This window comes from Patagioenas fasciata, chromosome 4 (assembly GCF_037038585.1).
Source record: "Patagioenas fasciata isolate bPatFas1 chromosome 4, bPatFas1.hap1, whole genome shotgun sequence".
In the NCBI taxonomy this organism is placed as follows: Eukaryota; Metazoa; Chordata; class Aves; order Columbiformes; family Columbidae; genus Patagioenas; species Patagioenas fasciata.
In genome coordinates, this window is record NC_092523.1 from 63,883,279 (window position 1) to 63,895,269 (window position 11,991).

Sequence of the window (11,991 nt, forward strand, 5' to 3'; positions counted from 1 at the left end):
GAGAATAGTGATCCCTAGAACTGAAAGGAAGAATACACTGAAATATATATACAATTGAATATATATGTATATATATATATATATAAAAAAATAAGTGGTTTAGGGCTAAAACCACAAATTTATAAAATGAAGAGAAAGCTCTCTAAAGAAATAAAATTCCTAAAGTTCAGGGATTTGTCATTTGCCAGTAATCTAGGACAATGATTCTCAGACTGTTCTCAGTAGAGCACTTTTATGTAGTCTGAGGAGTTACTTTTGTCAAAATTCTGCAGCAATGATGAAAAATTGAAATAAGAGGTCAACCCACTATCCTAGGAAATTTCGCTTGTGTCTCACTTCAAGGAGAATTGCTATTGTTCCCTTATATTCCTCTGTCTTATGGGGTTCCTGGACAAGAAATGAAGTTAGTTTTTCCTTTAATTTTCTGTACTGTAAGGACAGCTGAGTTCAGTGTACTGCTGGTACTGAAATTAGAAGGGAGAAACAAAACAAAGCAAGCTAAATAGCAGAATCATCTGGAGACATATTATTTATAAGTCTCATATGTACTTCAAGCAATCAGGTGAGAATAAATACTAGTAAATGTAAAAATATTAGTAAGCGAAATAATATATTGTTTTAGTGGGGCATAGGAAACAGAATAAATATACGATTTTAAATTTACCTGTGCCTCACAGCAAGGAGCAAAACAGGTTCAGTCCTCATGTTACAGTTATTATTCTCCTTAATATTGTGGTAACAGTATTTTTCATGTAACTGCAGGATGCTGCTTTGCAAAAGATCTGCAAGGATCTTATGCATATAAAACACTGAATAGCAGCTGACATGTAGGAAGGAGAGAAAAGAAGAGTCTTTACTCATAAGAAGAGATTTCCCCCTGCTCCATGCAAATAAAACACCAACTGAAATGCATCATAAAAGTCAAATAGGATTATGATCTTAGTGCAATGACAGTTTCCTTTCAGATGAATTAAATCTGATGGTGAGTCATTCTGTTCTAGAAAAGAACAAATTGTGTTGTAGTCCTCTCCTAAGATAAAGAGGATACAGAGAGGGAAAACATTATGGCAATGGAAGATAAGAAACCTCCTTAAAGGCAATTTGGGAAGTATTTATTTTGTGGAAAAGTGGGAGAAATTGGATGACTAGAGGGGAAGTGATTGAATATTCACAGAATGAATGCAACAACCACAACTGTCAAATGTCTCAGCTAACCATTTTCTTTTTCCAGTGTGCTAAATCTCTTTCTACAAGTTAGGCTAGAAAGTTTTCTCAGCATGCTTTCTGATATTTTGGCTACCACAGATGCTTTGAATTGTTTCATTGTAATTACACGTTTCTCCATCATCTTTCTTGTTCCTACATTGTTCTTCTGTAGCAAAACTCACATTGGAAAAGAACATTTAACTGTGTTATTTAGTATGGAGTCAGAGAAAATTTCCTGTCCTTTAATTTTCAGAGTATGCAGACAATTTCCATTGATACTTCAAGATCAATGTAGAAAGAACACTTATTTCTGTAGTTTTATAACATAGAATTGATGGATGTGAATGCTTAGATTAAAACAAACAAAAAATCAAAACTCCAAAACCTCATAAGGCTGTAAGTTCTGGTTACTGAAAATGTAGTGGTAGTTTCAGTAACGAAAACAGGATTTGCTCTAACCCAGAGCTGTCAAACTCATTTTTACCAGGGGGATCACATCAGCCTTGTGGTTGTCTTCAAAGGGCCAAATGAAACTTTACGAGTGTATAAATGTAGGAGTTGTTTGAAAGCCCTGCTCTAGCCAGTTTTCAAACTTCCCCCACTTCTGCATCTCCACAGCCTCTTAGTAGTGTTTGTAGAAACTAATGCTGCACTCTTTAGTGAAGTAAAACCTACACTTAAGTCAAGGTAAGTTTCTTCTCTTTGGAACAGCACATTTTTTCTTAGAGCATCTCCTTTGTCATTACTTTCCATTCATTAGCAACTACTCACTTTGCAATTTGTGTGACATGTCATCTATGTACATACATCAAATGCTTCCATCCTGAATTCAAATTACTTTATATGGAAACTGTCACAGCTTTTTTTCACTGATGGTTTTTGTTTCCACTTTTGTTTTCGAAAAAAAAAAAAAAAAAAAAAATTGGAAGTTGAAGGTTCATCCATGAAAGTTTATGAACTTAAAATATTTTTTACTAGATCATTTGTTGCAATATTGTATAGCTTTAAGTAAGGGAACTGAGCAAGCATGTTCTTGCTTCTCCACTGCCAATAAAAACAGATAATTTTCAAAAGTAAACCCAAAGAGAGGGAAGAAGGAAGTTTTTTTTTTTGTCACTAAATTAGACATTTTACTACTCAGTCATCATCTACTAATGACACATTTTATCCTAGGATATAACAAATCTGTTTTCCTATGTGAAAATGAATGTAATTTTAGTAAACTTTTCATAGTAAATTTTAAAATATATGTATTTCTCTACATGTAGAGAATTATAACACTTTCAATTTGCTCTCACCAAAATCATCAAAAGCAGACTTGTTTTTTCTAAGGTTATGAAAATGCTGTTCAATAAATATTGTTGTTGGTTAACTGATGGGCAGTGAAGCACCATACAGTTGCTCCCACCCATTTATACGGGTTTTTTTTCTGGTTTGGTTTTTGTGGGCAGTTTTGGTGTGGTTGGTTGGTTGTTTTTTTCAGGTGATAAAGACAGCTTTAGTGTCCACCTCTAAATATGCATATGTATCTGTTACAAGCAGTGCCATAACTTAACAAATGCACAGAACTAGGAGATGTGATGTAAAATCTGAAATTCTTATATAAAGTCCTGGATTTGCTGCCCTTCTCTGGCAAAGCTTTGATTCTGTTTGTTTCCTTCATGAGTTAGGTAGAAAAATTGTCAGTTTTCTCTTTCATAAAAGCAGAATGCATTTATTATTCAAGTACAATTAGAAAAAAAAAAAAATACATCATCTCATTAATCAGGTCTCTTAAGCTTTTTCTGTGTTAGAAAAGTAGCAGCATAAAAAGACATTTCGAGTAAAGGATATGCTATAAAATGAGGAAAGGACAAATAACGTAAGGCCTTGTCTCAGTTAAATGATGAGTTTCAGCTATTGTCTGGAGGTGGTTTTCTTCATTCATGACCACTCTCACTAGCTACAGGGTTGGCCTCTGAAATCTTCATAAAGACAAGAATTCAAAGGTTAGGAAATAATGAAAGATGATGCCTACAGTCTAGTAACGTGAGAGCTTCTTCCTGTTGAGGGAAATGCATACAATCAAAAATCCAGAAATTGCAAGATGTTAAAATAACTGCTTTAAGTAGCATTAAAGGGGAGAAAATTAGAGAAGATCACATGAAGATTATGGAAAATTATGGCTATTAGTGTCACTTATGGCTACAGAGCTAAACAAACTGTTCTTTTGAACAGTTTGCTCTGACTGTGAAATCTAATGCAGTGTTTCCCTTCATCTCCATCCTCCTTGCATCCCATCTCTCCACTGCAAACAGGAAATGCAGTTGGTCACCCTTCCAATATCCCTTTCGTCTACCTGGGTGATAGTGGTAGCCCTCTGGGACTCTTGGAAACGTGGCTGGTGAGCAAGATATTTTCCTGTTTACAGTGGCTGGCAATGCTTGTGAGCATACAGAAAGCTCAATTAGTTTTTTTTTTTATTTCTGTGTGTCTCAAAGTCTCTCAGTGCTGAAATGTATGCTTTTGCACACACTTCAAGAAGAGAGAAGCACATTGTGAATGAGCTTATTTTGAGCATCACCTTATGGTTTCAGCAGCTCCGTTGGCTCTGTGTTTGGAGCAGTGGGAAACGTTTGGCAGCTCAGTCGCGTGATTTTCTACGTGCTCATCAGTTTGATCCAAATGGGTGAACAGCTGGGATCTCACCATCTTGGAGACAATTGCTTACTGGAGTTCATTTCTCTAACAGACATTAAGCTGTAATCTTACTGAATGGTGCTTTGCTGTTTCCCTTTTTTTTTGCCTAATGAAAAGAATATTGAAGTTCAACCAGAAAGTCTTTATTATCTCTAGCCATTCATTTTACAGTAAAAAGAATGCTATTGTATTTCCAAACTTCGAGGAAGGCATAACAAATAAGATTTCTTGTGGATCTCATTCGACATTTTTTTTCTTCTTTGAAAATGGAAATAAACATGTTTTTTCATTTGAAAAATACCCAAACCATAGAACAAAAGTTCTGTAATTATATGCAGTAAACCCAGAAATGATCCCATTGAGAAAGCTTCCATTTGTCTGTAGAAAGAATGATAGAAATCTTGATTCTCTCAAAAGGAAACAAGATAAGGCATTCAGGCAAAGATATTCTAGAAGTGTTTCTGTTTGATTGTTTTTTGTGTTTGTTTTGTTGTGGTTTGTTTGGGGTTTTTTTTTGTGTGTGTGTGTGTGTGTTGTTGTTTTGGAGGGGGAGTTATTACAAATACTTTAATAGAATCATAGGTTTTCCTCAAAAAACATGAACCAATACTGTATTGTTGATTGTAGGACTTGCAGCTCTCTGTCACCAAGTAGCACCAAAGTGTAAAAAAAAAAAGCACAAAACAAACAAACAAACAAAAACCCACCAATTATACCCAAATCACTAAAACTGCTTCTCAATTAAGGGGGAACAGTCCTGCAGTCCTGTTCAGGTATCGTGGCTCCTCACAGAGGACGTAAATCATCCATTTCTTGGTGGGTTTTTTTTGTGGGGGAGAAAATGTGTAAAAACAGTTGATGTGAGTCTTCCATGTTCACAGTCACAAAATAGCAGAACCAAGTGTATTTTTCAAAGTAATAGATGCTAATTTTCTGGAAGAGTGCTAGACATTTGTGGCCAGCTCACCTGGTTACCTTAGTATTACACCTTATAAGTTCTTTGTGTAGTCATCTCTAGAGGAAAAGGAGCTGTTTTCTATATCTGTTGATAAAGTAGAACAAGAAATACAATGAGTTCTTTGTATAACTTGCTTTGCTAAATGTAATACTTTATCTTTGGTGTGACAAAGTGCTATTGTTATTAGGTGTATATTTAATGTATCCTGAGTAAGACAATAAATATGACTGCAATTTCTTTTGTATTCCCCTGGATAAAGGAAGTGAAGAGCATGAATGCTTTCATGCCCCTCAACCTCCCCATGGATGTAGTGGAGTCCCCATTGCTGGAGGTTTTCAGGACACCATTGATCAGGGTGCTAGATAATCTCATTGAGGCTCTCTTTTCCATGAAAGTTTCGACCAGATGATTTTTTGAGATCCTTTCCTATTTGGGTTGTTCTATGTTTTCTATAATTTAAGACAACATTATGGTTAATGGGCCTACAGTTAGCAAAGAGTAAGTTAGGAAGCTGAGGACCTTCTTCCTGTCTTCCTCCTAATTTTTATTTTTCTTCTCTGACATTGAAATAGACCTGAAATCATTCCTTCTTAGTTAACTGGTGGAGCACTAGGACTGGAAGAGAGGCAGTGTGTTAAGGGTGACTAGGGCTGGACCAGCAAACTAGTGGTTGAGTTCTACCTTGACACTCTCAGTGATGTAAAAGGGGGGGGAATCAACATGGGAAAGAGATGTCCCTGGAGAAATCCTTTAGTCCTTACAGATAAAGGATTACTTCACAGGCTGCTGCTGAAGTAAGATTAGTACACACTGATGTCTTTGTGATTCTTTCTTTTTAATCTTTTTTTTTTTTACTTGTTTGGTTGTTTTTCCTTTGTTTTCAAACAAAACTTGGTAGTTCTGTGAGAAAAATTGTGCAGCATAGGGTATGCAAGAAACATATTAAAGTCTCTTTCACTCTTGTATTTAGAGTGGGGATTAACATTCGTAAGATCAGTTCTGGGAGGAGTTACTGTGTAGCTGAACCTGCTTGCTGCAGAAAAAAAAAAAAAACTGGCAGAGAGTTTGCATATATATTCTCAGTCCAGCTAGGAATAACCTTTTCAATATATAATTTTCTCTTCACAGCCTGTTCTCCCTTCATCCAATCCAGAATGCAATTCTCTTGAAATGTTAGCTTTCCAAGAGAAACAAGCAATAAACCTCTACAGTATTGTTTGGACCAAATACTTTTTCCCAGACAGGAGATAAAATTATCTATATAGAGAGTTTCTATGTTCAGGTGCACATCCCCCCACTACTATTTTCACTCTCTAATGTTATTTTTCACATAAAATATACCTACGTTTTGGGAACTGGGAAAAGAAAGTTTGGTTTTGCTTTTAAATAATTAAAAGTCTTAAATAAAAACTTATTAAATGTATTCCGTGTTGTTACAAAAGTTATTTTGGTCCAAATAATACCTAGTGGAAGTATGGAAGCCTTTATTTGTAGAAGTGTCTCCCAGACCTAAATATCACAATGATCAGGTGTTTTAACTTTTTTGTTTAGGCTTTAGGCAGCAATCCTCTTCAGGTGTAGCTGTGTTGGTAGGAAAGGTCCTACCTTTCTGTCAACTGAGAGGTTCATGTGCAAAATTAACCTTGCTAACTTTTCCTAAAGCAAATTAGGGAGAAATATCATGAACCGGTTTGTAACATCCCTATATATGTATCAGACTGAAAGGATGAAATGAAAATAATTTTTTTTTTTTTGTAATTGGACAAACTATATGCAGATGGATGCTTATTTGACAAATGAAAATCTAGTTGTAGCAAGGGGTTATACAAGGGGGTTATAACTTTATTTTTGTCCAAGTTTGAAAGGGTTTCAGAAATCTCTGTTTTAGGAGAAAAAGTGTGGAAGCTCAGTATTTCTTCAGGCATACCACTGTTATAGTTAAACTGGTTTTTTTGTAAGCTGATTTGGTTCTGTAAACTATGTCCAAGATTCTTACCTCATCTTGAAGCTTTGCAGGTTGTATTCAGGTTCTTATCTTAGTTTGAGAGTAGAGAGCTGAAAGCATTCAAGAGTCTAACAGGATTCTATAATGAGCATATGGATAGTACGCATGTGCTGTGACAAGAGGTGAAAAGAACACAGGTGAAGAAGACTACTTACTTCATCCTGAAGACCACCTGAACAACCACCAGAGGATACTGCACATGCTTAGAGTAGTTCCAAAGATGTGGTAATTGAAATTGTAAAATAGTTGTGTAATCTAATGAATATGCAACACATACGTTGTAAACCTAATGAATATGTATGTGACCAAATTGTATAAATGTAATGGAGTTCGAATCAGTTGTTGAAGCCAGCTTTGGGTGCGAACCCCTGGTTTCCCAGCGCTGAAACAAAGCACGGCATATAACTACGCCCGTGGTTATGTGTCCTGATTGCTAACACCACAAGCATCAAAGAAACACATTTAACTTGATGTATGTCTTATAATTGATGGGAATTTTGCTGTAGTTGTTCTGCCTGATAATCAAGACACTCAAAAACTGAAATGAGATGGAAAAAATTTGATTCCACATGTTTTACAAGGGAACTTTTCAATGTGAATCTTGGGTCTTTCACCATTAGTGAGAAGTTCCTCTGTGTCACGGAGGCACCCTGAGGTTAGTTTAAGGGACAACAGGGTCCAAAACGACTTTTATTAAACCAGTGAGAAATAGGGTTTTAGCACTCCAAAGTGACTTGAATACAGCTTCGGATATCAGTTGAGGAAATTATTAAGGAGCAGCAACTAATACAACAGGAGGTCCACAGTGTGCACACACGTGGCTTCACCAAAAACAATGCCAGAACCGTCCCTGAATCCGGGAAGAGTACACGCTTGCCTGAACACGATGTGGGATTATTTTAAAGGCATACTCATACTCGTATTGAGTATGGAAAGTGTGCACTCGTGATTCTGCGAGGATTAATTTATGATACACTCACAATCCTGTGAGGAGAAATACACGTGCAAATATGCACGGAATATTACACATGCTTATGTGGAAGCAGGGGAGGAAAATACACTTGCGATTATGCGAGGGAATAATTTACACACGTGCTCGTATTGAGCATGGAAAGCACGCGTGCAAATGTGCACGGAGTGTATAAATACACGTGCAAATGTGCACGGAAAGTAAATACAATCCTACAAGGGTTAATTTTACTCACACACGTGGCGGCAAGGCAAGCGGAGTCTCCATCCCGGGGCGGGAGGGAAGTGGCTCCTGGCGACAGCAACTCAGCTCATAACTCCAAGAGGATCGCACAATGGGTGGGCCTCGAAGAGAATCTTGGTTTTATAGCCTGATCATATCTGACTGTAGGCATTTCAGAAGCTTCTCTGCACCCCTACACTGGCTGTGGGGTGCCCCTGGAGCTTCCAAACATCCCCCACACTGGCCGTGGGCGCCCAATGGCTCCCTGGCGCCTCTGCCTCCCTTCTCCTCTCTCTTAACCACCCTGACCAGCAGGCTCTGGGGTCAAACAAAAGAAGCTGTTAGCCTCAAGTAGCAGAGAGAGAGGGAGATGTGTCTACGCCTTCCATATCGAAGGAAGGGAGGGGGAAAGAGGGGGGTTTGCATTCTGCCACACTCTAAATGCAATAGCTGATATTGTTTGTCCTTACATGACTTACTTTTCATTTGTTTCGGTAAGAACAAAAATTTTGTCTTGATTTATGGTTGATTGGAATTATTCCTTTTTTTATCAAAACAAAATCCTAAAAAATGCTAGCACCAATATCTAATTCCAAGAAATAGCATTTGTAACATAGATGAAAATGAAATAAAGGACAATCTTAAATCCTTTCCTAGAAAAAAAAGCCTGTATTGAAATACTCTTATAATGTAGGTAACAGGGTGTCTCAATGCTGTCCATGACCAGGTCAAACTATGCAGAGCTGCTTCTGGGTTTTACAGGTTGTCCCATTTCTTGCAACCATGAAGTTCTGCTTTCAAGTATTTCTTGTTTTTGAATACTAAGTTTTACATACAAATAGAACATCATACATATGTAACTTTCAATTCTGTAGTTTATATGAAGCATGAGAATTAAAAGAAGTCTTTTCCAAATATTTGATGAGCTTTTTATTCTACTACAGCTTAATGTTAGATTGTGTGTTAGATTGTGAGAGGAAGAGGGTTTTTTTTTTTTTAAAGGAGTAACGTTGAAAATGTTTTTGATATCAGTAAATGTATCTTAAATGAAAACTCAAGATATTGTTTGAAGGTTATAGGCAAGAAAAACAAAATGGAAAAAAAAAAGCTAAACCAGCAACATTGTAATCTTTGAGGTATCCGCAACTGAAATTTGACTAAACAGTTTCCAGTCAAGAGAATTTGATGTTCTCTGCAGGGTCAAATAGCTAAATAGCGTCTATGACATGGTTATTCGGTTGTATAATAAAAATGCAAATTTTGGCAGCTTTATGTAAGTGTTTGGCTGACTTCATACAAGTTCTGCCCTGAAAAAAAACAATCATAAGTAGATGAATGAAGTGCTTGAGTTGAGAGCTGACCTCAGAACAGACAGTGTGGTATATACTGGGTAGCAGCCTTTGCCACAGAGCAAAAACACTCAGTTCAAACCAAAATCAGGATCAAAGTATTTTATGAACTTATCAATAAGCTGCAATCAACTGGCAATCAGTGAACTATAAAGTCAGGATCAATAGTAGCAATAGAGCAAGTAAAGTAAAATGTTAGACACATGTGAAATGTTAGTAAAACCTCAAATTTATATCAACTGATCTACAACTAAATCCTAGGAAGTTACTGTTCCCTATGCCCACTAGCATACATACACCTCCCAGCCCTGGAGGTTACCAGCACCCCCTACTCCTAGGGGAGCTTTGGGAAAAGTGGGTAAGGATGTCCAGTGAAAAGTGGATCAGGTTCTCTTCCTTTTTTAAAAATCTAGATTTGTAGTAGGATGAAAGATTTTTTTCTTGTCCATTTAGGACCATGTCTAGCAAAAGGATGACACTGAGAATAGTCTTATGCCCTATATTTGCATGCATGTTTCCTGGTTTTGGTGAGTTAAGAAAGAATGCAGCTGCGGTGTATGCAAATGCATCTGCACAATCTAGCAAGGAGCTTGGAATATATTTTTGTCGGAGATTGATTTGAACAACTCATTTGAAGTCGGGGTTTTCATCTGTCCAGCTTTTTGGAAAGCAAATAATAGCACTTCCATAATCAGATTAAATACATATAGGGCTAGTGTTGCCACCAATGCACAGTTTTCATTGATATCTTTATAAAAAATTGCTTTTCTTCATTTTTGTATGACTGACACTGAAGATGCGGTTGTTACTGAGAAGCTGATTTGTATCTGTATTCAGTTTCTTTCCCTTTCTGTGCTTGGGATGTATCCATTCAAATAGTGTCATTACGGTTTAATGGACTTAATTTAATCCCGTAGTGTCCCCTATCACTTTTGTTCCATATTCAGTGCTTTTACCAGCATCTGTAACAGCTTCAGTTAATACCAATTTAGCTGGAACTGAATAACTTGGAGTCCCCAGAAAATCAAAAAACAGCTTGTCTAGGTGCAGTGTTGCGCTACTGTTATGTGTGCACCTCAGCACTTCTGTGGGGTGCTTTGGGTGGCACTTGAACTTGTACAACCTGAGTTGTTTTCCTTGCTTTCGACCAGTAACAACTCCTAAAACATCGTTAAAGATGATTCCTCCTTTGAGTTTTTATTGATTGCTCATCTTCAAAGAAGTGATAACTTTCAGTCAACCTTTGAGAGTCAAATGGTTCTAATTTCCTGTATTAAAGCAACTCTTAAGCCTTTTTAATTAAGTTACTCTTACAGAGAATCCTTGGACTTAATCCTTTCTTGAAGACTGTTTACCTTTACATGTCTGAAGATCGTTGGAAGAAATTCTTGTCCAATAATATCCAAAGATTCCTTATCAAATTCTGAAAGGTAACTAATTAATCCCAGAAATAAGGCTCCATGCTTAAACAGTACTCTAATTTAGTTACCTGTTTGAAGTGTGTCAATTTACCTTATGGTAACTGTCCATAAAATATCTTCACTTTCATAAAGCAGGAGTATTGGGTTCATGTCTGCTTAAAAGACATTTGATCTTTATAAAGCTTTGAAGGGAATATATAATAATCTATATAGAAAAGTGAATGTGAAGAACCAGTAAATTTCTACATATATATGTAGAGATTTATGTGTGTGTATATATATATATTTATATACACATGAACACATAGATTACATTTGTGCTTGGGAAGTTTTACTTAAGACTTGGAAAAACTTGAGCTTGGCTTTAAGTAATTTTTATAAAAAAAGTGAGAAGCATTCTACTCGTGTGACTTTGCAGTTCTGATAACAGATCATGAGCACCACTGGGAAGATGGATTAAATTGGAACATAGATTAAGTGGCTGACTGCAATTTTATTTCAACTGCTTTTAAGTCAAAAAGGTCAAATAGAAGCCCAAATAAGTTTTTTGCTGTGATCTAAGGAGTTGAGTGTCACATAACATATGCCTTTGAGCTTGGAAAATGTCTTTCTTCATCTAGTCTAAGGAAACGATTTGGCATTCTACTTCAGTTTCCTATCTAGAGAGTATGTTTTCTGTCTTCTGTTTGATTATATCTTTAAAAAAAAAAATATTTTGACCTGTCTTAGAGGAAACTAAAGGCTTTCCTGTAATATAGACAGAATTGAATTTTTGCCATTCAAAGTATATGTATTTTATTTCAATGAAAAGAGGAGATGGAGATCTGAAGGTTTGAATGTTCCATGCTTGATGCTGTCTTCTTGCTTCACATCCATCCAGCAACAGTTTCTGGAAGGGGTTCGAGTCTATTATAAGTTTGGAATATGAAGGCATAGAAAATACACAGAGATTATCCTGAAATGCAATACTCATTTGGTTTGTTTTTTTTTTTTTTGCATAATAGGGAAGAAAAATAATTTTAAAAGCCTTATTCATTCTAATACTAAAGAATTCAACAGCCAGGCTGGTAGAATAAATCTGCAAATTTATTGCAAGGACGGTTCTGCTAATTCTGTTTAAAATATGATAAAGCAACTGTGGAAGAAAGAGGTAAGCAATTAATCAGAATCTGAAAGCAAGC

The 11,991-nt window shown here is 36.3% G+C and overlaps 1 long non-coding RNA gene across 1 annotated transcript; it reads right to left on the bottom strand.

Moving 5' to 3' along the window:
- Positions 1–2,980: 2,980 nt before the first annotated feature.
- Positions 2,981–8,298, bottom strand: LOC139827931 (uncharacterized). Its single transcript, XR_011739071.1, has 3 exons — positions 8,054–8,298; positions 4,853–4,927; positions 2,981–3,248 (listed from the first exon to the last, which is right to left on the bottom strand). It is a non-coding gene; the product is annotated as an uncharacterized lncRNA (long non-coding RNA).
- Positions 8,299–11,991: the final 3,693 nt, after the last annotated feature.